The following is a 27,051-nucleotide window of genomic DNA, read 5'->3' on the forward strand; positions in this document are numbered from 1 at the left end:
TCTCGTAGTGCAGAAGAAGTTCCAGAGGATCAGAGTGAATCTGGACTGGAACAAAGGAAAGCTGTCGTTCTCTGATCCTGATACTAACACACACATACACACCTTCACACACTTTCACTGAGAGGATGTTTCCATACATTCACTGTGATGACTGAAGGTTTTACCAGTGAAGGTCTCTGTGACTGTATGATGGATGAAATGAGATGATGATGATGATGATGTGATGATGATGATGATGATGATGATGATGGATGATGATGATGATGATGATGATGATGTGATGATGATGATGATGATGATGTGATGTGATGATGATGATGATGATGATGATGATGATGATGACCGACACCACTGCCTTCAACAGGAAACAGCGGCGTATGTTGCACCCTTAAAGACATATGACTCCGTCTTCCTTTTGGCAACTTTTATTCTTCCCAGTTCTGTTGAAGTTATCTTTTACACGAAGCAATCAGAACCGCTCGCACACATATGTAAAACATCAAGCACGTTCCCTAATCGCTACTGCGCTGACTGATGACCTCATCACAGCCTGAACTTTGACCTTTTCAATAATAACATTGCGCTGACTGATGACATCACATCACTCTGAACTTTGACCTCGTGATAATAACATAAATCAGATAATAGTGTAGTGTAGTGTATATTTCTTCTTAGATAACTTAAATCTATTCTAGGTCAATAAAATGTAAATTATAAAATATTTCTAGGTTGCAACACGTACAGAGCTTCAGAGAGCGAGAAGATTATTGATTATATCTTTAATGTGAAGTTTCTGTGTATTTGAACAGCAGGTTCAAACATTGATTTGTTTATTCATGTAAAGTGTTAAAGAGATTTTATTTCACATCATATGTTCACTGTAATTCTTTATTAGAAATGAGATTAAAGCTTCAACTGGAAAATTAAAGTGACTCATGAAGCAGAAACTGGTGGTGCTTTTGTTTTTGATCTGAGGTTGTAACTTTAAAATGTAATATATACTGCATATATATATATATATATATATATATATATGCAAGTATATATATATATATATATATATATATAGTATATAGGGGCTGAAGAGTTTCTGTGCTAGTCCCCAGTAAAACTGGACACTGGAGTGTTATTTAACCTCCTTCAAAGCTAGTATGACATGGTTGGTACCAATGGATTCATTAGGTTTTTTAGTTTCATATGATACTAGTATCTTCACTCTAGCTTTAAAATTCAGCCTGCAACAACCTCTGAAAGACAGAATAGCGGCTGGGCACGCCAGAGTTTTAAGGGGTTAACAGATAAACTATTAATTAAGCTGTTTAAGTCCAAATACAATGCACACAAAGGACCAAAATATACTGCAAAGGTAATGTAATACGTTGTGTTCCTAATTACATTTTAAACAGAGTAATAACTTCTTCTTCTTCTTTGTGACTGATTAATAAAGTGGAGCATTTCCTGCTCCTTATTAGTTGTTGGATGCCGAGTGTAGCTGCAGAGCTCCTTCTCATCTGTTTAACAACTGAACTTTTGATTTATGAGCACACAGAGAGCTGAGGTAAGCTGCTTCAGTCCAGCTCAGTTCATGATAGAAACGCCACGTCTGCACTGAAATAAATAAACTCTCAGGTTTCGTCAACCATGGCTCCTGTCCTCTATCTGTCCACTGGAGCGTGATCGTTTGATACCATGTGGCCGTATTGGGTGTGTGCATGCATGCATCTCTATATGTGTGTCTAATCCGGTCCAGATGATCAGGGGGAAGATGAGGAGAAAGAAAGTAGAGAGGAAGGTATGAAGGTATGAAGTGATGGAGGAGTGACGCAGTTTAACGGCGGCTGGCCGGCGTTAGCTCGTTATAGCGAGGTTTCCATGCAGCCGGCCCGCACATCTGCAGCAATTACACAGAGACACGACAACACAAAGCACTGTGGGGAATCTCTGCTGCGAGGAAAAGACCACGACAAGACTTTCCACACACAGACGGTAGAAATACCGAACATCTGGGTGAGTCTAGTTAAAATGTCCACACAGATGGGATACCGGACAGCTGTTTGAATCTGTAGAATTCAACTTCATTCATACAGACGAGCTTCAACATTCACTTCAACTCATTTAAGAAGGCTGTGGGCTACAACCACCACCTGCCAGTGGGCGACCTCCGGGTCAGTGCCCCTCGGCATCAGAGACCAACGCACGGGGTACCCCTCTAGCGTTACTTTTGGTCGCCTTGTCCTTTCAAAATAAACTTCCGTTTTCACAGGAAGTTAGGTTTAGGCACAACACAACCACTTAGTTAGGGATAGGAAACGGTGGTGGTTGACATTAACTTCACTGAGGAACAACTCACAGGGCTGACTATATCGACGAGTCACGTGACAAAATAAATCAACTTTACTTTTAGCTTCACACTGGACAAACAGAGGTCTTCTGGTTGACAATCTTGTGTTTGTTTACACGGTATGCTTTATGGCGGGGCTACCTTGTGATTGACAGGTCGCTACCACGGCGTTGTCCGGTCTTGGAGTTGTCCGTGTTTTCGTCTTAGAACTTTAACCCTTTCACAGTGTGTTTTCACTTCATCAAAGTTAATTATAACATTTTCAGCGTTGGTTGTAATTAGCTCACTTCATTGTTAACATTCACCTGAAAATTCAGCATTCAGTTGTACTGGGTTCAACCCTCTCGTGTCACTTCTGGTTGCAAAAAAAAACAAGATGGCGACGGGAAAAAACAAGATGGTGACGGCCAAAAAACCAACATGGCGACAGCCTTGTTAAATCCAGACTTTTGAGGGTGGAGATAGAAGGATTAGAAGCTCCTCTGAGGGCTCATTAATCTTACGAAGCTCTTTTTAAAACCGGCCGATCGTACCTAAAACCCGCCGCAGATGAGACGATAACAAAGCTGTTTGCTTGATCTTTCCTTCTGTACATGTGGAAACCTGCAGGGAGGAAAAGTACTTCTTTGCAGGAGGTTCATTAGCTCTTCACTGGAGGTGCACTGATACCTTTTCTGTTTCCTCCAGAAGTAGCTCACCCAGCAAATCAGTGCATCTGCACTCCCCAAAGAGGTTTTAGTTAGTTAGATTATTTTTGGAGGTTTTCGCTGCAGCAGCTCGGCCACAGAGGATGGATTTATCAGAGAAACGAGCTTCTGCACATGATATATTCCATCAACTTGCAGATTTCTTATGAACGTCGCTCAGAGTCCAAAAAAAGACTCGTCCAAACCGAGTATATGTCTTGACCCTGTACGGTCAGTAGGGCTGGACAATTCACCTATCTACCGATTCGATACCGTCACGATACTTGGGTGCCGATTCGATATGTATTGTGATTTTTAAGTATTGCGATTCGATATTATGATTTATTGTGATTTTTGTTTTTTTTTGTCTTTTTAACACTAGACCATGGGGGAAAAGATGATACATACACTTCTAGGGACTTTTACTTTGGAAAATATCTAAATTAATCCAGTAAAAATGTTTGATTTTCAGCATGTATGTAGTCAGAGATGTCCTGAAGTCAAATATATATCAGTCATTGTCAGCAATTATTTATTAATTTTTTCCAGCAACCAAAAAATCAAAGAATAAAGACATTCCCTCACAAATTAGTGGTATTTTCTTTTTAATTTATAAGGGGCATGTAATGTTTTATACTTCTGGTGAATATAATCCAATCAATCTTATGTCCATATATGTATTTTTATATACAGTTCCCTTTGTTAACACCTTATTTTGAAAAGCGGACGTAGTCCACGTGTATACTTCCTCTAACTTCTCCAAGGTGGTCTCTAGCTCTCCCGTCAGCTCCGTTCTCTTTATACATCCATGGTCAGCTCCATCGGGGCCGTTTGAATGCATTTAACATAAATGTCAGTATATGGGTGCTCTACAGTTGTAGCGTCGGCCCATTTGACCACGGAGATGAGAGTGGCGGCGGCTTGACCGCACGTTACCGCGATACGATAACGTTTCCTGTCCATGACAGAGTTAGCATGCAGCTTTAGCCATGATGTCTAGCTCTACTTTTCCTGCAATGTGTGAAACCCAAAGTGTTTCCATACTTTACTGGATGTGTAGAGTTTAGCACGCTGGATTTAAAATGTGAGGGTGCCGGTCGTATCCACGCAGACCCTCCGCCGTTTTCTACTTTCTCGCTGCGGTTTGATTTGGTTGAGGGATACGGAACGGATAAGACGTCACGTTACTCAGACTACAACAATAAAAGCGGTAACTTCCTTCTGCCTCCACATTGACTCAAATGAAGCAAATATATCAATTCTGGCATTAAAAAATCTATTTCAAAATCGCAAAAAAAAAAAAAAAAAAGAATTGTGATACATAGGTGAATCGATTTTTTTCCCACCCTAACATCTGCATAAAGGACTGTTCCCGCCTTTTCATGTTGAAAGAGCAACGGCCAACGAGGAAACTCCAACACTCGGCCGACCAATCGTGTGACTTCATCACTCAGTGTCAGACTCTTGTGTTTGCAGGGCTGGCACTCTGCGGTCCGGCTAAAGAGTCTAACATTTAAAAGTCTGGAGAACATTCACAAAATCCATCGGGACCACTCAGCACAACTCTCTGAAAACTGTCTAAACACGTATTTAATCTGTTGATTCAAACTGAACCGTCGGGGTTATGTCTCACCTGTTTCCTGTTTTAGAAGCTGGTTTTGCTGCAGCCAGTGTTGTGATTCTCTAATAATCAGGTGGAGGAAAAGTTGTTTAGTGTTTGTATTCCGGGTTTGATTTTTCTGAACAAAAGCAGCATGTGATGCAACAGTTGTCAGACTTTTCCGTTATAACATGCAAACGCAGCGTCTGTCCTTCTGATCAATAACTGTATCTGTCCAGCAGAGCCCATTGGTCGGGCATTACTGGAGGGGGTTTGAGGTGATGATAATGTGCCATTCATGATGCTAATTTTATTTTTAACTCAGAGTTTTTATTTAACACTGCTGTGAGTCTGATTCTGTCCTGATGGAGCTGGAAACACTTTGAGTTTTTAACCAGTTTTCTGAGGCTGAAATGAAGCCAAAGATTCTCCATGTGTTGATGAAACGTCAGAAGATGTCAGCTGTGGTTGAACTTCCTGCAGAATGAATGCTGTCAAATTAAAAGTTTTCTGTCTGCATTCACCAGCGTTCTCCTGTTATTCATTTATTCTGAATGTTTTAGTCTGAATGTACCTACACAGGTGTTCTCACAGGTCACGTCCTGGTTTTAAAGGCTGATTCTGACACTTTCTAGACTAAATATCTTTCAATTTGAACTTGTAAGAAACATTTCACTACAATAAAATAGTATGTAGTAAGTACTATCCACCTCAATTACACATGTCAGAGTGAATAAAGCTTTTTAGATCAGATTGTCAGGGGATAAAATTAACTGAAAGCTAAATGAATGAATACATAAATTGAAATTTTGTTTTTCTTAATTCTTGTGATGCGTTCACTTCAGACTGACTCCAGGTGGATTTTAGAGTCTTTGCAAACATGCTGGATAGATGTGAATGAAAAATTCACACTCAATTCCCCAATTTTTCATTTTTATTCAGGAAAGAGTTTTAAAATTTGAAATTTTGTGACTATTTGACGAACAGCTGTGCGACTGGGCTGGCCAATCACACGTCGCATTAAATGGAAGACCACTGATTGACGAATGTGATTTCTAGATCTGGACTTGTACTGATACCCAGCCCTACCGGCCCAATTAAACTAAAACAAAACGCTCAATCTGACAACACCTTTTGCTCATGAATTTACACAATTCACCAAAAGCAACTGAACTGGGGTGTTTTTTTCTCTTTTCTCTCAAGTTCATACAGTCAAAAGGCAGAGCTCAAGTCATAAGACAGAATATATAAATATGATAAAAAGAAAAACAAATTCACCATTGTTATTTGTATTTCTAAATGGAGTTTGGTGGCCTCCTGTGATTCCCAGCATCACTCCAAACACCTTCCACCTGAGCAGATGGAGTCTAATCAGCCACATGGAGAACACCTGTGTTCAGAGCTTTTAAGGCTCACTCACTGGTGTGTTTCTCTCTGTGGACGAACTACGCTCAAGTCACTCAAAGACAGTCACAGACGTGATGTTTATGTTACTGAAACTCAAGTTTAGCAGATTTTATGTTGTCTAAATCCTCCACTAAGACGACATTTTCCACCCTCATGAGGAGATTTATGTGTTTTTACTTCACCACCCTCAGGACTCAACGTCAACATTGAGTCTCTCAGGCAGATCAAACTGACTTTCCTCTTTTCTAAGCTGGCATTGTCTCTCTATGGAGGATGAAATCTGCCAAAAATAAATGACTCGATAAATAAATATGTCATCGAATGTAGTAAAAATAATATTAAAATTAATTTACTTCCTATTATCTTTGTATTAATTCCCTTATTTATTCACTCTTCTGTTTAATTTTCTCTTTTATTTATTTATTTTCATAATTCTTTAAATGTATTAATTTTAGCACTTTAGTTTTTATTTATTTATTTATTTATTTCTGCACGATTTTCACTTTGCATTTCACCCCTTATTTATTTCCCCAAACTTATTTATTTCTGTATTCTTTTCTTTATACGTTTCTTTATCCATTTCCTTTTTCATTTCTTTGTGCATTTCTGCCTCATCAATTAAAAATCACTAAAAGAGATTTTTTTAATTTCATGAGAAATTGACTACAAATCTAATGAAGCACCACATAGCACACAGCTTGTATGTGTCTCGTCTTTATTCCAGTATTAACAGACATAGTGAACACATGGAGTTCATTTCTGGGCGGAGCGGCATCACACATCAGTACAAACTGCTTCATATCAAACAATAATGCCACAATCCTTTTAATAATTCACACATATTTACAAAAAGAGTGGACTTTATACAACAAAAGTGCATCTGATATAAATTCAGAAATAATATACAATGTGTTCATAAGATGCATTTACAATTTCCATTAGTATAAAAAAGGAAAATAAAATAAAATCAGCCCTCTTAGGTAGTCTTGTGTTGTCTCATATCTTATTAATCTGCCCTCTGTGTTAAACACTGCTGTTGGTGTGACACAGTGTGTTCATCTCTGCACTGTGAATAAAATAAATTCTTATTTTGCATCACGTCTCCCGTCGGTTTAACTCACCAGCTTCATTGTTGAGATTACATCATCATGAGGCATCAGGTGACACACGCGGTCACACAGGTTTCTCAGGTTTTACAACATTTTTCCGAACCACGTATGCAGCAGTTGAAAAGATCCCTGTCACTGGAAACTAGACAACTCTGTTCACTTTGTGTGTTCCTCCATCTAGCGACGCCGCCGTTACCGTTGTGGCAGCCAAATGCGTCCAGGTTGCTCGTAGTAACTAATGTAAATGTTGGCGTAGATAATAAACACAGAGGAGTATGTATTTAAAATTGATTTAAGTGAGATTGAAGACATTTTTTCGAGGACACAGCTGCCGTCACTGCGAGCAACCACGATGCATTCAGCCTCGAGTCACAAGTTAACACGGTTAGCAGACACATGTTCTGTTTGTGATGGCGACCGATTAATGATGATTACTTTGTGGTCATTAGGTTATGGTGACCCAGCCCAGTCGCACAGCAGTTCGTGAAATAGTCATACAATTTAAAGTATTGATTCAAAGACACCATTTTTTTTGTTATGGTCATCACAAAATCTATTTAATCCATGTAATTGTGAACCAGGAAGTAAAGAGATCCCGCACGCCACGTAAGGAGGAGGTCGGGGTGGGTCAAAAAACACCAGATTTTCACCAGGAGACCGCTGTTTGTGTCCCGTGTGAAACCAGAGGTCAAAGTCGATCTATTTTTCAAATAACTTCCGTACTGAAGTTACAGCACTTCTGGAGTTATTTTGACCCAAACTATGATCTTTTCCTAAACCTAACTAAGTCGTTTTGTTGCCTAAACCTTACCAAGTCGATCTATTCCGAAACCTAACTAAGTCATTTTATTTTGAAAAGACTGGAGCGGAAATTGACACGTGCGTCACGTGTTGCTGGACACTCGTAGGAAAACGCTGAGTGTCACGAAAAAAATACGTAAAATAGTGTGTCTATGTACAAGAATCAAAAAGCTTAAATCCCGTGACTATTTCACAAACTGCCGTGAGACTGTGTTGTGTAGGGAGACCACCGCAGAAATGGATTCCTGTATGTCTTTGGCTTGTTCAACTTTGACCCGCTCGACTTAAATCACTTGTGCACACAGTATTTTCAATGCAGCACAAGTTCACAACAGCCATTTTAGGCACATTCACCTTCGTTTATTAGAATAAAATAACACCGAGTTAGCTTTAAGCTCATTTGTATCAGCGGTCCCTTCAGAGGATGTACATCGAGATTTGTTCTTGGTTACGCGGTGCTACGCTTTAGGTCCAAACTTCTTTTTAAAAACAATATGTTTGGTTAGTTCCATTTTTTGGGGACTGAAATATGAGTAAAATCACACAGTAACTGAAGCTCTAGTGTCTTCCTCTCTACCTTCTTATAACACAAAATAAGTATTTTAAACTGGGGATTGATTTGAAACTTGTGATATGAAAACCGCCGACTGTACACCTGTTTCAGCTGCTTCATTCATCCACCTATTTCTTTAACGCATTAACGCAATCGTTTTTTCCTAGGTTGTAGCGGACTCATTCTTAAAGCTAGAGTGAAGATACTGGTATCATATGAAATAAGAAAACCTAAGGAATCCATCAGTACCAACAATGTTATACTAGCTTGTCATGAAGGAGGTTGAATAATACTACGAAGTCGTGCTGAATTTTGGCGAGGAAAACTGTCATAGTCATTTTCAAAAGGGTCCCTTGACCTCTGACCTCCAGATATGTGAATGAAAATGGGTTCTATGGGTACCCACGAGTCTCCCTTTACAGACATGCCCACTTTATGATAATCACATGCAGTTTGGGGCAAGTCATAGTCAAGTCAGCACACTCACAGTACCTGTGAGGGTTTCTGAACAACATATGTCATTGTTTTGTGTTGTTAACTTTAAGGTACATTTGAACTGATAAAAAATGTGTGATTAATTTGCGATTAATCATGATTAAATATCTGAATTGATTGACAGCCCTAGTTGCGACACGTCGTTGTGATTAAAGCACTTTAAATAAACTTGACTTGTTCTCTTGTGGTTGGTGCTGGTGAGCAGTTTGCTGGTTCGTAGATGAGCTGGATGGGTTTGTTCATCAGCTGACAGGATGCGTAGAGCCACACGACGACCCTTTTGATTAACTGGAACATGTTCATATGTTCGGGCGTGGCTGATTGGCTGATTGGCTGATTGGCTGATTGGCTGATTGGGGCAGGGGGTCCCTGAGTTACAGGTGGAGGCTTGTGATGCATTCAAGTGTTCCTCATCAACTCATAAAGTCAGAAAGTTCTGTTTCACACCAAGAAGTTACACGTTGGACACAGTTCAACTCATATCATAAATTTTGTGACTTTACAAGTTGACGAGGACCAAACGAACGCAGCGTCGTCGTCGCCCACACATTATAGCTCCTCTGCTGCCTTCCCATTGGCTACAGGCTGCTCCTTCTCTTCCTGTCTCCTCCGTCTGTGAAGAAGCCGAGCTGAGCAGAAAGCAGACACATTTATGGTTTGAAATGCACTTCAACTGACAGCATGATTGACAACATTTCACTTCACACACGATAACTGTTGGTAACGGTTTTAAATTTCCATTATTTGCCACAAGGCAGTCCAAAAGTGACGCCAATGCTGAAGTGCCTTAAACCTGCATTCTCTCAAGTAGCCAGAAGGGGGCGACTCCTCTGGTGGCAAAAAGAAGTCTGATTGTATAGAAGTCTATGAGAAAATGAGCCTACTGCTCACTTGATTTATTACCTCAGTAAACATTGTAAACATGAGTTTATGGTCTCAATCGCTAGTTTCAAGTCTTCTTCAATACAACATGATGTTCATTTAGTAAATTATGGTCCCATTTAGAGTCAAACAGACCATAAAGCAGGGGATGCCTTGTGATTGACAGGTCACTACCACGGCGTCGTCCGGTCTGGGAGTTGTCCTTTATTTTCTCTCAGAACTTTAACCCTTTCACAGTGTGTTTTCACTTCAGCAAAGTTAATTATAACATTTTGGTCACCTAAAAACATCTTATTCAGCGTTTGGTTGTAATTAGCTCCACCCTCTCGTGTCACTTCTGGTTGCAAAAAAACAAGATGGTGACAGCCAAACCAAATGGGAGGCCCAAAACAAGATGGTGAAGGCCAAAAAAAAAGATGGTGACGGCCAAAAACCAAGATGGCGACGGCCAAAAACCAAGATGGTGCGGCCCAAAACAAGATGGCCGGCCAAAACCAGATGGTGACGGCAAGATGCAATGACAAAAATCAAGATGGTTATGGCCAAAAAAACAATATGGCAATGACCAAAAACCAAGACAGCGACGGCTAAATAAGAAATAAATAAGCTTCTGTGAAAAACGTCGGGGATACTACAGAAGAATCTTACCTGTGACTGGATGCAGTAGTGGAAGAAGTAACTTAAGTAAAAGTAGTAAACCACAGTGTAAAAAATATTCTGTTACATGAGTCAGAAAGTCCTGCATTCAAACTTTACTTCAGTAAAAGTATAAAGTATTTTCATCAAAAGTATGTAAAGTACCAGAAAGTAAAAGTATTCATTCTGCAGAATGATCTATATTATATTATTGTATTATAATTATTGATGCATTATGCGTCCATCACTTTAATGTTGCAGCTGGTAAAGGTGGAGCTATTTCTAATGACTTTATATACTGATGGTAGTTTAATCTATAATAACACATCATCATTTATTTTACTTTGTATTAATAATCTGAATCTGTAAAGTAACTAAAGTTGTCAGATAAATGTAGTGCAGTAAAAAGTCTAATATTCCCTCTGAGATGTAGAAGAGTAGAAGTATAAAATAGCATAAAATGGAAATACTGCCACCTTCCATAGTGCCAGGACCAGTAAGGCCAGTAGCAGCAGGCCTCCCAGTGAGCTCCCCAGTATAATCCAGACCGGAACGATGTAATCTTCCTCCTTCCTCAGCTCCAGGATTATCTGAACACATTCACATCATCCACCGACTGAATTTAATTTATTCTCTTCTGACCTTCTGAGCTTTCAACATGCTGGAATAAATATCTGAAATAAACTCAATAAACCGCAGAAGGTCAAACCAACATCAACCAAACAGACACACACACACACCTCATTTCTATAAATACTTTATGATCTGAATTTATATAGACATCCATCATGTAGATTCAGTGGAAGTTACATTTTTAAGGGTCTTTTCTCATGATGCAGCTGATTGTTGTTGTGTTAGAAGTCACACATGTAGTTTGTTTAACACTTTATTTATATTTGTTACATACGGACAAAATAACACAAAACACTACAACAACATGAGGGCAGGATTAAATTGATTTATACAGTTTAATTTTAAAAAGACTTAAAACCAAAAAAATTAAATGTGATTATGTACCTAAGAAAGGTTAGGTTTTGTACACAATACAAGTGTCTAACCAGGGCTGTCGATTAAAATATTTAATCACGATTAATCGCATCATTGTCCATAGTAATTGTGATTAATCGCAAATTAATCACACATTTTATCTGTTCAAAATGTACTTAAAGGGAGATTTGTCAAGTATTTAATACTCTTATCGACATGGGAGTGGCAAATATGCTGCTTTATGCAAATGTATGTATATATTTATTATTGGAAATCAATAACAACAACACAATCATAAAGTGGGCATGTCTGTAAAGGGAGACTCGTGGGTAACCATGAACCCATTTTCATTCACATACCTGGAGGTCAGAGGTCAAAGGAACCCTTTGAAAATCACCACGAGAGTTTTTTTCCCGCCAAATTTAGCGCAAGTTTAGAGCGTTATTTTAGCCTCCTTCATGACAACCTAGTATGACATTGTGTTAATGCGTTAAAGAAATTAGTGGCGTTAAAACGAATTTGTATTAATGCTTTATTATCGCGTTAACTTTGGGACAGACATACTCTTAAACATTAAATTATGTTTAATTTATCCATATTTAAATACTGTAATACTGTATGGGCAAGTAACTTTTCCAACTTATCTGAACAAAATATGCTGCTACAGAAACAGTTTATTAGATTAGCACTTTTGAATGAAGTCGACCAAGTGCAGCACTTTTTAGATTTTTAGTTTACAGTTGTTGACTATATTTGACATCAACATTCCAAACCTGTACGTTTGTCGAGATATAAGGATGCAGATCCTCGTTGTTTTAGATATTATTTTGTAACAGTTTTCTATCACATTTTCGTGGAGTTATCTTATGGAATGAAAATGTCAATTTAACGTTTCCTCTGTGTCATTGTCTGTGTATAAAAAGGGACTTAGAAATGCTCTGCTGACAAAAACATTGATTTAGAAAAAAAATGATCACTCTTAGAAACTCTTACTGTAAATATTTCAATAACCTGCTTCTCTGCCTGTTTTTTTGTTTGTTTGAACTATACACCTACACTTATTTTATATGTGCAATTTTTGAACACTAATATCTTAAATGTACTGGTGATTTTGGTCATGATAGTATTTATTGTATGTCCTTTGGCTGGGGTTTTTATTTAAGCCATTACAGGTTTCTAACACACCCTCACACATGTTTTACATTCCTTCCATGTGAATTGTATTTTACTGTCTTTTGATAAGTGTGAAACAAATAAAAAAAAGATGGAGATGATAAAGTGCTTCACTTAAAAAAGAAAGAACATTAGGGATAAACTGTACCTAACAGGAAAAAGTGATATGAAGAAATGATAATTAAAAAACAGAACTTGTGGATGACATTACATTCTCAGATGTTTCTCTTTTTTTGTCCACCCCTTTTTACTTATCCACCCCCAATGGGTGAGTAAAAGAAACCTTGTTGAATATCGGTAGCTGTTATTGTTGTAATAAAACTGTCTGACAGCAGATGGCAGCAAAACTCCACATCTACAGTTTATATGTGTAGTTATAACACTGTGTTTGGTGGAAAGGTAGTTAGTTCATAACTCAGTAAATAACTAAATAAGAAAGAAACGCACTGAGTCAAAATGTCACTTAAATAACAGCTGGTTTGTTTGTTAATATCTCTGTAATTACAATAGTTGTAGTTTGACTTATGCAGCTCTCTCAATGGACTTTCTAATCTGTGTTAGTACATTGAAAGAAAATTCCATGATGATTTTTGTTGTTTGTTTTTTCCATAGTATTTGTTGATTTATTGGATTGTTGTCTACTGATTGGTTAGTTTTTCTGCCTAATTTATGTGCTTTTGTTGTCTTTTTCTTTTCGCTATTTAGCTTAATTTTCTTTTCTTTTGTTTGTCTCCTTATGTTGAGGGGAGGTTCTGTAGCTTCTTGACCTCTCCTGTCACTTTCCTTTTTTTATCTGGATTTGTATGTACTTTGCTAAATAAGCCTGGTTCTGATTCTGATAGTATTTCTGTTTTATTTTTATGTATGTGTTCCTCTAAATTTCCGTTTGGTGTATTTCTGGTGCAGCCCTGACCTTCCTTTTGATTAGGGACATCTGAACAGGAGTATATACTTCCCGTTAAGTAACAATTAGGCCTGAATAAAACCACTTGTACGAGGGAAAGTGGATTAATAAAAATCCTGCTTTGCTTTCACCTATACGAGTGCTGTCGGTGTGATCTGTGTGCATACGACCAGAAACACTTAACTTCTTCAGGTTTACACTCTGCTACAAGTGTTGGACGCTGCACGGCTGATGCAGCCGCACTCACTGCCTCTCTCTGCTGCTTTTCTTCAGCTGTATACTCAAATAAATATGGCTGAATATCTGAGTCAGCCAAAACACTGTAAAATGTATCCTCGTATATAACATCCTCCGCACTCTTATTTTGGGATGAAATTCTCACTGACACGTCACATGACGGCGCTGCATGCAGGAAGATCAGCAGGTTTTGGCAGTAGGAGAACTCAGCTTTCTGGGTCAATATAGACCTTTTCATTGTCATTCTGTTGCTAGGGCAACAGGTTTGGTCCAAGTTTACTTCCTGTCAGCTACTGCATTAACAAACATTGCATAGGAACATACAAAGGGGCTCATTATTTCTTCCATTGACCACATTTACCATCAACACTGATTACACATCCACATTAAAAGTGATGCAACAGCTGATCTCCAGTCTGATCTGTGATTTAGTGTTTGAACAAAAGAAGAAGTACACAAATCACAGCCCTCAACTAGTTCATTCATTAGTGTATTCATCGAGTGGTTGGTTCATTACCTGTCTGACAGGTCGGTCCTCCTGGAGGAACATGGGACTGGACGCTTCCAGCTGGATGGAGGCAGCAGTCAGTAACTCCAAGGACCTGAAGCTCACCTGAAACAGGAAGTCAGTCGTCCGATGGGAACGTAAAAGACTACAGATGTAAAGTATCGAGGATCTATGTGAGGACAATACATCAAACATTTGTGGTTTCTTAGAGAAGTAAGCAAACATTGGCTTTTTTCTCAGGGTTCCACGTTGGTTTCAATGTACGTTCTATATTTACAGTTTAATTTCGGAGAAACTGGAAACGTAGAGGTTCCTTAAGAGACTCACAGCGAGCAGAGCGGGAAGCTGAAGTTGTCCTCCGAGCGTCACCTTCAGCTCTCTGGAGGCCGGCAAATTCAGTCGGCATCGGACCGCCACGCTCACACTGTTACTGTGGTTCTACACAGACAGACAGAAGAAGAAGAAGAAGAGGAGAGAGAAGAAGAAGAAGAAGAAGAAGAAGAGGACAGCTGTCTCTCTGTCTCAGTGGCTAAAGGTCATCATGAAACGTCATGGGTCTTACCAGCTGCGACAGGTGAGACAGGTCCTCAGCTGTCACCTGATTGGTTGTTCTGGGCTGAGGCAGCACGCAGTGAGAGCCAGCTTCCTGCAGGGAGGAAGAAGAGGAGGAGGAGGAGGAGGAGGAGGTGTGACTGTATTATACTGTATATTTCTCTTTATAGAGTCTGTGTAAATGGATCCATGTAGCTCCTCCTGTCTTATTAAGATGTATGTAACTGTTCCCCGTGTATACCTGCTCGATGCTGTAGTCTGTGATGTTCAGCAGCTGGTTCCCCTTCCTGGTCCCAGACCAGATTTCAGCCCTGAACAGGACGTCCTGCACTGAGAAGATGCCCAGGTTCTGGATCTACACGCAAAGTAAAAGATGGCAATAAAAACATAAATAGAAATCTCTTATTGTAAACCCTTAAAGTGACGTCTAACACATCCCTGCAGTTATTTAGTTATGATTTATATCATTTTTGTTTCTAATTGTTAGAGACAAAAAAGGTTACATTGTTTGTAGGCAAGTCATTACAGGGGTTGAATTATTTCATTATAGTTTATTTTGTTTCTTTTAATTGCATAGATTGTATGGGTAGAGTCGTAGGAAAGGCGTTTCCCTTTTAGACTGGACCACATGTTCAGGTGTATATTCAGGTCTCCTGTTGTGTGTGGCAAACGGCAGAGCGAACAGTTTTTTGTTTGTTTTAAAAGATTAAACGCTGATAGGTGTGGTTTGATAGATGATTTTTCGTTGAACAGAAACATGTCATGGATTGCATCTGTTTTATTTCAATAAATCTTTTGTTTATGGACTTTCGAATGACGGAGTTATTGGAATTATTTGGATCACATGAGTCAGAAAAACCCTCCACAGCCACAGAAATAGTCACAAAATAATTGATTTTATGTACATAGTATCTGTAATACAAAAAAAATCCTAAATGTCCTCTTAAACTGAGATAAGATCAGACATTTCTGTAATGAGGCCGCAGGATCCTGAAAACTTAGTAATGATTCATAATAATAATTTTACACTTCTCCTAGTGTCACATGTCAAAATGTCTTCCGTGGAAAAAGGTCTCGCGGACAGACATCAAATAATCAAATATACCAAAAAACTAGAAAAGTCACATCAGACATGAAAAGTGACATTTCTAGACCAACATGTTCAGTGAACTCACATAATAAGTGAGGTTGAAGGTGGGAGGGCTGCTGTCTGGTTGGTCCCAGGAGGAGGAAGAAGAGCTGTCTGCTCTGATTTCAAAACGAGGAGGGTTAGGGTCTCTGACAGGAGAAGAGAGGAAGAGTTTGTTGTAATATAGACTTATTATAAGCATCATTAAAGGGCCATTTCACCCAAAACATACTTGAATCTCAGCTAATTTGAGTCTTTATAAACACACTGTTGTACTTAAACTATATGGAGGAACCTGCAAAATAAAAAATAAATAAATAAATGACTTGATAAAACAATAAATGTCATTAAATGTAGCAAAGATAATATTAAAAATAAAAATAGTCATTAATTAATTGATCAAATGTGACATAATACAAACGGTACATTTAAATGACAATACATAGATTTAAAAATAAATATAAAATAATGCAAATAAATACATTAAAAATAAATACAAAAATAAATGAATAAATAAAAAATAAATGCAAAAATAAATACATAAATAAATAAAAGGGAAAATTAAACAGAAGAGTAAATGAATAAGGGAATTAAATCAAAGATAAATAAATAAAGAAACAAATTAAAACAAATATCAATTTATGTCACATTTTATCAATTAATTAATGGCTACATTTATTTTTGATATTATTTTTGCTACATTTAATGACATTTATTAATTAATTTATTGATTCATTTATGTATTTATTAATTTATTTTTGATTTTGGCAGGTTCCGTCCTCCATAAAAAAAGACCACACATCAATAAAATCCAAGTTTATAATATTTCCTGATGTTGTTAAATGTTTTTGTAAACACAGCAGTGGAATATGTTTTACTGCAATCAGCAGAGAAAATGTGCTGATGCTTCATCTATATCTCAAACATCAACTGCCTCTAATTTGTAGGCTCAGAAAATACTGAATTTTTCCTTAACACATTTATCTGAACCCTGATGATAAATAATTGTTGCATTTGTTCGATTTTCAGTAGTTATTTCCTAATGTTTACATGTATGTATGTATGTAGATGATCTATTTCTCTGTTGCATCCTGTTACTGGAACAGTTTTACCAGGAAGTGATGTCACTGACCTGGTGAAGAGGAGGTCAGTTTGGTACTTCAGAGGGAGGAAGATGTCGTTGATGTTGTCGTCTGGGTATCCCTCCTCTCCATCACTGATTAACACACACACACAGACTTGTGAAGACATTATATTGACTTATCTCCTGGGACCCTTAGGCCTCACATGAACCTAAATCAGAAACAATAGACCTGGATCTGGACCCTGATCTTGATGGTTTACCTTTTGGGGACCTGGTGTGTGTCCCCACAATGTAGCTATGAAAACAGATGTACAAGTACACACAGAGACACACCTTTGTACTTCTATACTTATAGAGGAACCTGAACCTTAACCCGATCATTTTAACCCTCAAACACCTTTTGAAGACGTGAGAACTAAAGAAAAAGACTCCTCAAAAATGTCTTGCTTCTTGTTTTGTTTGCTGCTCACATGAACTCGAACTTGTTCATTTGAAACAAGAAATATATATGATCGATATTACAACTAAATCGTGTAATAGACCCATTCGTCCACCAGAGGACAGTGTGCCAGTGTCACATTTTGCCTCGCAGAGACGTGAATATTACGCGCCTGTATTAACGTGCAGTACCAGCAGGGGGAAACAAAACCACTTAATTAGGTTAAGGGAAAACGTCATGGTTGGACTTTAAAAAAGTACGTAAACTAAGTAAAACACGTACGGAAAACAATGTAACGTCACTACAAAACACGTGAAAAACGGCACCAGCTAAATAAAACACCGGTCTCGAACAAGGGGGTTAGGATCGAAAAGTAAAAAAATGACGTCCTTGCATTTTTTTCCTAACCACTTTTCCGTGACCTTGATGGAAAAGGTCATGAGGTCAAGGAAAGAAATTCATAAGGTCTTAGGAAAAGACACCCGTGGTGCTCAGAGAATCCGACTGCACTTCACTAGGCTCCGTAATTATGATGCGACAGCGGCGGATGTCGTGGGACTGCCGTCATGAAACTACAATATTCCAAAGATGGACTATAAAATAAGCGCTTCTTCTCCTCGTGCATTCTCACATGGTTTATTCATGCAGGATATATAACCAGCTGCTTCAGTGTGACGGAGAGATACCGCAGGTCCTGCTGCTGTTACACTTTACAATCAACATAAAGGATTATTTTGTCTTAAATGTGGACAACCCGTTGAAAGATATTAGGCTACTTCATTATTAAGGTTGGAATTGAAATTAAAAAAGGAATAGCCTATAAGCTACCAGTCACAAAGGTTTATATGATAAATAGTTCATTGAGTTATGGAAAGGCGTATAACCATATAGTGTAGACTATAGGGTTCTTCATCCTACTCCTTATAGGCTAATATTTACTGATGTTGATTATTTGTTTATTGACATTTTTTTTCTTCTCTCAGCATCCTGTTTTTATCACTAATTGATAAAAAAAGAAAGATAAATTGTCTTTAATGAGGACTTTTCTCATTAACTTCCAAACTCCAAACAAACACTGAAATAAATCAAACAATTGTCAGAGTGACATCAGCTGTCTCACCTGCTGGTCGCCATGACTACCCGGACGTGATCCAAGAAGACCGAGCGGCTGAACTCAAACTCCAGACGGAAGGATACCTGGACAGGAAGAGAGCTGGTTGCTTTCAAAATAAAACAACTGACATTTTCCACCTTCTTCGAATGTTATGTTAGATTTTAGTTGGTATGGCCCTGTACTCTTCCTCCTAACTGGCTCAGTAGGCTGTTATCGTCTATTGGTGAGCCGGAGGAGGAGCATTATTGTTAGGGCAGCGACCTCTAGTAGCCGTAGTAATTATGACGGGAGCAAAAGAGGAAGTCAGGTGACGTCAAACAAATACAGGGCTTTCACCCAGGAGACCAAAAGTCAATGTTGACTCATTTTAACATGTGCAAGTTAACTTATATAACGTGCGTAATTTACTTAACTTAACAAACGTACTCACCCAAACCATGACCCTTTTCTAAACCTAACCAAGTAGTTCACCAATTCCTAACCAATTCACAACGTTAACCACGTGTTCAAAACTGCGAACCATTTCACAACATGCGATTAGGTGCAGTTTGCCCCGTCTGAAGTATTATAATGGTGGTGATAACGACTGATAACGGCCATTTAATGGGCTGATAACATTCAAAATGGGTGCATTTTCTCTGATTAAATAAATACATTCAGTTTCTATATATACTTGTACTTTAAAAGGACAGTAAGACATATCTAAAAATGTTAAAATCCTAAGCGGAAGATGAATATTCAAACCTCTGACCCTCTTCAACCATCAGGTCTCATCAGTTTATACTATTCTGAATGTTTTAACGTCCCGACATGTGAAACGCTTTGTGTGGTTTCGTCCTATGATCATCTCAGACTGTGTTTCCCTCCGGCGGCGTCTCACCTCATCCAGCAGCCACCGCCTCATTAACAGGAAGCCCACAATAATCTGTACCGCAGTCTGGACCCATAAACTGGACTTCATTCAGACAGCCATCTGTAGAGCAGGCCTCGGGGTACCATCACGTTTACAGGACGGTCATTAGGCTAATGAAGGATGTTAGTGGATCGCAGATTCCTGCTCTGTTTAATCACTATCATTAGTCTGACAGCTGTATGAATAACACCTGTTTTACTGTCTGTCTGCGGTTACAGTTACAACAAACTGACATTTCACTTACATTTTTATTATCTGTGAAGTCTGTTGTTCTGTATGTTTTATGTTTGGTGAAACTATATTATGAAATTGGTCTAATAATCACCTCTCTGGAGAGTACACCAGAAATTAAGTATTGACTTATTGACTGTAAAGTTGGGGGACTCGCAATAGATGAATCAAAACCAGGAGAGTCTGTGCAGCTGGATATATATTATATATAAAATACTCTGACTTTTACTCCCTAATATGGGCATAGAGTATAGAAGCAAATACTAAGTGTATTATTGGTTAGATCAGCAGTCTGTGGTGGTAAACATCAGTAGAGGTGTATAGACGCAGAACCTACCTGAGACAAGGACTTCATGAACGGAGCGCTGATGTTACAGCTCCTCTGATTGGCCAGTCTGTCCTCGGAGGAGCACTCAATCTGAATATCTGATTGATCCTGTGGGGAAGGGGAGGAGCCTGATGAGTCATAGAGAGTCGTTCTCCATCTCATATGATTGTGAATGATACAAAACGCATGAGCGCCAGCTGGAGCTGTTGTTATAACACATTCTCACTCCCAAATACCAACGTTTGGTCAGTGTTTCTACGTTTAGACTATGACGCTCTACGTACCCCTCTAGCGTCAGTTTAGGACGTGTCAGGGACGGCGTGTCAGTTTCCTCTCGTTACATACATAGTGTCTTTTCAAAATAAACTTCTAACGTAGGTTTACTTCGTTTTTATGTTCACGTACGCAACAAAACTACTTGGTTAGGTTTAGGCAAAGATTGTGGTTTGGATTAAAATAAGACATAAGAAAGTTACGCAACAAAAGTAAGGTAAAATAAGTCGGCGTTGACTCACGGGACACAAACAGCGGTCTCCTGGGGGAAAGTCTTGTGTTTGTTTGACCCGTCCTACCACACCTCCCACTCACCCTACGCACCCCGTCTCCGTCTTCATCCACACTAATACATTCCAGTTTTAAACCGCATAACTTTTGCTACATTTATGCTTAGCGTTCACACTACTTCGGCGTTTTCAAGCCCCTAAAACGGAGACGTTTGAAAACGCTGCTGATGCCGTTTTAGTTTTAAAACTCCGTGGTTGCGTTTTAATCTGGACAGACAGAAACGGAGACGTTTGACAACGATGACGCAGATGCCCACGTTCATTCCGGATTGGGTCTTATCAGTCATGACGTGTCCTTCCCTGATTCGTCATCACGTAAACCTTTTCCGGAAGAAACCAAACGACATCAGCTTCGACCACCAGCGGTTAATTTCAATGTTACAAGCGTTGCTGACCTCGTTGTCTCTGCTAGCAGCTGTTGTGCAGTTAAATTTTGCATTTTATAATGCTACTACTGCCTACATGCTCAGGAGAGAAGCTGTTTTAAACACAGTGCTGAGCTGCATTTGAAATTAATCTTCAGGTCCACTTCTATGTGACGTCTACTGCTGACCTGCTATCTACCCCTAAAGATCCCCTGTCCCCTCCTAAAAAAGACTAAAACGGGTCTATTGTGGGTCTAGAAGGGTTAAAGAACTGAATGTAGGTTGAATCACTCGTATATGTTTACAGTCAGACAGAGAACAGGAACAAACGTTTATTCTATGAAAACACCAGATTTTCTGATCTAATGAAACTGATTTAATGCTCTATACATCACCTTGACTATGAGGCTGGAGAAGAGCAGGTTGGAGGAGGTGGAGATGTGGATGGCGGCTCCGTACGCGTTCTCTCCCTGATTCTCCAGTCGAGCAAACACCACCATCCTCCTCCGCCCGCTCTCCACCACGTGCACCGAGGCCTCTGACGCCCCCGGTGGCTGCAGAGCGACCAGGGCCCGGTTCCTCGAGCTGCAGAACTGCCTTCAGGAGAAACACAGAATATGAATTAGCATGGGTTCTCTAATAAATTATAATAATACTTGTGTGTGTGTTCACTCACTGAACATCCATGAGGTCAGTGTGACTGTGGAGGATGAGGTCAGGAACGCACGTATCTTCCTGCTCACAGCCGTTCCAGAAGGGAAGCTACGGCGAGAATCAAGGATTAATTCACTTCTTTTTGATGAGGCACCACTTTAAATGTCAACACATTCTCACTCCCAACACGTCAAATACCAACGCTTGGTCAGAGGCCCTACGCATCAAACTATGACGCTTTAGGTACTCCTTTAGCAGCAGCGGTCTGGGTGAAAGTCTGTTTGTTTGACCTAACCGGGGTCTGAAATTAGCACTCGCCACCCGCCAAATGCGGGTAATTTGTTGGCAGACAGGGAAAAGGGAAAAGAGAACCGGTTCCTAGTTGGTTCCTAGTTTCCTAGATTCCTTAGCATCTCATGCCTCCGTGACTATCGATTCCTCTGTATTGATGCTTTCTGACAGTTACACATGCACAATGACACATGTGCACGCCTTATCATGTTCCAGTTTGTTTGGGACCGGAGACACGGCGGTGAGAAAAAAAAGTGTTCAAAAGCATGGCGCTACTAAACCTGAGCACCCTATTTTACCCTGATAATGCGACACTGTGAACAACAAATATGTGTTGAATTGGTCAGGAGGAGAGTTAGTAACGTTAGCTGTTAGAAGCACAGTCCTGCTTGGTTAAATAAGGGAGCTACTGACGTTAACGGAGGTGCCATTGAGTTACAATTATGAAGCGTTCAAGCTCTGCTCAGTAAAAATGACTATTGGGTGAAGGTAAATTACAACGTTATCATGATGTGTTCAAATGTATGTGTGTTCTTTATGTAAAATATACTGAACATTGAATGACATCAGATCTAAAATGTTATTCCTTCATTGAGCGCAGAGATTTTAAAGTGGCAGACAAAAGAAAATACTTACCTGTCACAGTGGCAGGAAGTGAAAAAAATCTCAAAATCAAATCACATTGTTAGGACGCTGGTTGAAAAGGTGTTTTAGCAAAGTGGTTGGTTTAAAAATCTAAGGAAAATGAGGCCTGCCTGGTCGGGACATCTACCTCTGGAGCTCAATACAACAGACTGAGAGACAGGTGTGACATCACCTGGATGAACTCTCACCTCGGCCCTCAGGACGCTCGACCAGTCGGGGTCCAACACCGGCCCCTCGTCTGGGCTCTTCAACCCGGTCTCCAGGATAACTGCAATGGGACGCCCGTAGTCAGTCGTCTCCTGTTCAAAGATACGGTGGTGCGTTTAGGGATTCACACTGACTTTTAGGATTGTGTGTTTTATACTGGTTGTGATCGGGTTGTGATGTTCTGACCTGGATGGAGAAGCCGAGGCGTTGACAGCTCTGACCTCCAACCGGCAGAAACAGACTCCTGGGCTGCTGTCGGTCTGATTCGTCCAGAACAGCTCGAGGAGGAAAACGCCTCTCATCCAACACCAGACTGTACCAAACAGCTGGGAGGAGGAGAAGGAGGAGGATGAGAAGGATGAGGAGGAGGAGGAGGAGGAGGAGGAGGAGGAGGAGGAGGAGAAATGGGTTTTAAAGGAGGCAAAGTAATCCAGTCTCATCAAAGTCTCATCCAGCTCGTATGCAGCACAATGATATTGTAAACACATCGAGAACAGACTTTACAGGTCTTTCAGGTGATATGAAAGAAAGTGATGTCACCAGGTGTTCTCATTGGTGCAAACTGCACTTGTTATGTTTCCAAATGTTGGGCAAGTTTTAAGGGAATTCCTGAAAAGTTGGCAAAATAAAACACGAATCAGCTGTCTTGGAGGGGTAGGGGGACAGAGGATGTTCAGGGGGAGATAACAGGTCAACAGTAGATGTCACATAGAAGTGGTGTACATCATTTAAAAGATGGGAACCTGAAGATTAATTTGAGATGCAGCTCAGCACTGTGAGTCAAGGTGTTCTAGTCATTAATAAGAAATAAACATAATTAATTAATTAAAATAAATAGTGAAAGTGTGTAGGGTTCTTATATAGAAGTATATGATGGTCATCGTCATGCTCTATTATGTCTCATAAGTTGTTGCAGCAATTTTTGGGTTGATACCATTTGTTACACAGATTTGGTGCTAAATTTAACAATTTTTTACCATTGGAGAATTGATAAAAAATTATCAATAATCCCTCCAAAATACCACATTAAGTCACCAAGACCTTGAGGAACACCATAGAAAAGCCATGCTCTGATTTGGTATCAAAAACTTTTGACATTTGGAGATTTCTGCAAGAATCGCATTTTTCAGCGATTGGATGGCGAGCACTTCTGTTGTGTAAACTGCTCAGAAACCCCCTTATTGTCCATCTAGCTAGGAAAGCCATCCATCATCTGAATGCTCTAGGTCTCTAGTTTGTGGCTGTAAAGTTTCATGAGGCTGTGATTATCCTAGAGGTCACCACAGGTCATTTTATACAGTGAGGTCAAGTTTCACTACAATGAAATGGCTCCTATGGGGATTAACATCATCACACATGAATACAGTTGGGCCCATTGGATCCACAAGAGTCTCAGCTTTACAGTGATACCCAATTTATGTAATTCAAGACTGTTTAGGGACCCCAGTATGCAGAAATATTCAAAAACACCATTTTGGGAATAGGCGAAAATAACACATTTATACTGCATGAAAAAAACTTCATGTGATTATCATAAAGTGGGCATGTCTGTAAAGGGAGACTCGTGGGTACCCATAGAACCCATTTTCATTCACATATCTGAAGGTCAGAGGTCAAGAGACCCCTTTGAAAATGGCCATGCCCTCGCCAAAATTTAGCATAAGTTTGGAGCGTTATTTATCCTCCTTCGTGACAGGCTAGTATGACATGGTTGGTACTGATGGATTCATTAGTTTTTATAGTTTCATATGATACCAGGATCTTCACTCTAGCTTTAAAACTGAAAGACAGTAATGTTGGTCGGGTCTCAGAGGGTTAATACCAAACCATGTTGTATCAAATAAAGGCAGGGTGTCATACTAGCCTACTTTATGGGTGAGAATTACAACTCTGCAATTATTTAAAGATCTTTAATAAAAGACCATAGTATTTGAAAAATAGAAAGTCCACCCAAAGAGCACCTGAGTGGGAACCATCCCTTTATTTCTAGCACCCTCTGCTGTAACCCTCCAACATCACAGCTCCAGTCACACTGAGCATGAGTCAGAACTCCACGAGTCAAGACGGAGTCTCAGCCTTCATTTAATATCCTTGTGACAAACCAGGAAACAGGTTGTTATTCTGCCTCACTGAGACGACACACACACACACACTGAGAGACGGACGATAAGATTCACCTTCAGACCAAAACCACCACTTCCACTGAGAGAGGACATCTACAGGAGGGAATACTGGGAATACTGGAATACTACCACTTCAACCAGCTGCTGAATCCACAAACTGAACCAGAGTTTTACAAGAACAAAGACTCAAAGTGAAAGTACTTTCAGGGAACAGGGAGTGGCTGAGCCGTCTGCCTGCTGTGTTTTCAGCTTCACTCAGAGACTAAATGGCTTCCAGATTAGAGGACGATCTCTGCTGTTCTGTCTGCCACGACATCTTAAAGATCCTGTCATCTGTCATGTAGCCACAGCTTCTGTAAAGTCTGTCTGCAGAGCTGGTGGACAGAGAAACACGTCCAAGAGTGTCCACTTTGTAAGAGAAGACATTCAAAGGCTTACTACCTCCTAACTTGGATTTAAAGAAGTGTGTGAGAGTTTCTTACAGGAGAGAGCTCAGAGATCTTCAGAGGCTCTCTGCAGTCTGCACTCTGAGAAACTCAAACTCTTCTGTCTGGACCATCAGCAGCGGTGTGTCACATCTGCAGAGATTCAGAAAAACACACCGACCACAGATTCAGACCCATCGATGAAGCTGCACGACAACACAAGAAGGAACTTCAGGAAACTCTGGAGCCCTTAAAGAGAAGTTAAAGGTTTTTGAAGAAGTTAAAGTGAAGTTTGATCAAACAGCAGAACACATGAAGGTCCAGGCCCGACACACAGAGAGGCAGATTAAGGAGCAGTTTAAGAAGCTTCACCAGTTTCTAGAAGAGGAAGAGGAGGCCAGGATGCTGCACTGAGGGAGGAAGAGGAGCAGAAGAGTCAGATGATGAAGGAGAAGATGGAGGCTGTGAGCAGAGAGATAGCAGCTCTTTCAGACACAGTCAGAGCCACAGAGGACGAGCTGAGAGCTGAAGACGTCTCATTCCTGCTCAACTACAAGGCTGCAGTGGAAAGAGTCCAGCAGCGCCCCCTGCTGGAGGATCCACAGCTGCTCTCAGGAGCTCTGATAGACCAGCAAACACCTGGGCAACCTGACCTTCAACATCTGGAACAAGATGAAGGACATGGTCTCCTACACTCCTGTGATTCTGGACCAAACACTGATCATCAATACTCATCCTGTCTGAAGATCTGACCAGTGTGAGACGAGGAGAGAAACAGCAGCTTCCTGATAATCCAGAGAGGTTGATGGTTACTTCTCTGTCCTGGGCTTGAGGGCTTTAACTCAGGGACTCACAGCTGGGACGTCCAGGTTGGAGACAGTACATACTGGTACTGGGTGTGTTAGCAGAGTCTGTCCAGAGGAAGGGTCATACGTCTGGATTATGGACAATATGGTTCAGTATGGTAAATACAGCGCATATCCCCACCAGGTTCATCACTGATATCGTAGTTCAGAAGAAGCTCCAGAGGATCAGAGTGAATCTGGACTGGAACAAAGGAAAGCTGTCGTTCTCTGATCCTGATACTAACACACACATACACACCACACACACTTTCACTGAGAGGATGTTTCCATACATTAGCACTGTGGCTGAACTGAAGGTTTTACAGTGAAGGTCTCTGTGACTGTAGGACAACAGAAATAGATGATGATGATGGTGATGTGATGGATGATGATGATGATGATGATGATGGATGATGATGAGGTGATGATGATGATGATGATGATGATGATGATGGTGATGATGATGATGATGATGACCGACACCACTGCCTTTAACAGAAAGCGGCCGTTATGTTGCACCCTTAAAGACATATGGACTCCGTCTTCCTTTTGGCAACTTTTATTCTTCCAGTTCTGTTGAAGTTATCTTTTACACGAAGCAATCAGAACCGCTCGCACAATATGTTAAAACATCAAGCACGTTCCCTAATCGCTACTGCGCTGACTGATGACCCATCCAGCCTGAACTTTGACCTTTTCAATAATAACATTGCGCTGACTGATGACATCACATCACTCTGAACTTTGACCTCGTGATAATAACATAAATCGATAATAGTGTAGTGTAGTGTATTTCTTCTTAGATAACTTAAATCTATTCTAGG

The 27,051-nt window shown here is 40.0% G+C and overlaps 1 protein-coding gene and 2 long non-coding RNA genes across 5 annotated transcripts in view; 1 reads left to right on the plus strand and 2 right to left on the minus strand.

Annotated features, from left to right (window-relative positions):
* Window positions 1-25,147, minus strand: LOC119486395. Its single transcript, XR_005206525.1, has 3 exons — window positions 24,974-25,147; window positions 11,239-11,250; window positions 1-102 (listed from the first exon to the last, which is right to left on the minus strand). It is a non-coding gene; the product is annotated as an uncharacterized LOC119486395 (long non-coding RNA).
* The window catches only part of dgkzb (diacylglycerol kinase, zeta b), a 269,194-nt gene that overhangs the window by 170,015 nt on the left and 72,128 nt on the right, over window positions 1-27,051 (minus strand). The window lies entirely within an intron of this gene.
* The window catches only part of LOC119486384, a 26,751-nt gene continuing 2,477 nt past the window's right edge, over window positions 2,778-27,051 (plus strand). The window contains exons 1-2 of the long non-coding RNA XR_005206514.1: window positions 2,778-3,073; window positions 15,550-15,555. This is a non-coding gene — a long non-coding RNA (uncharacterized LOC119486384). The remainder of the gene's footprint in view (window positions 3,074-15,549; window positions 15,556-27,051) is intronic.

This window comes from Sebastes umbrosus, chromosome 4 (genome assembly GCF_015220745.1).
Source record: "Sebastes umbrosus isolate fSebUmb1 chromosome 4, fSebUmb1.pri, whole genome shotgun sequence".
Lineage (NCBI taxonomy): Eukaryota > Metazoa > Chordata > Actinopteri > Perciformes > Sebastidae > Sebastes > Sebastes umbrosus.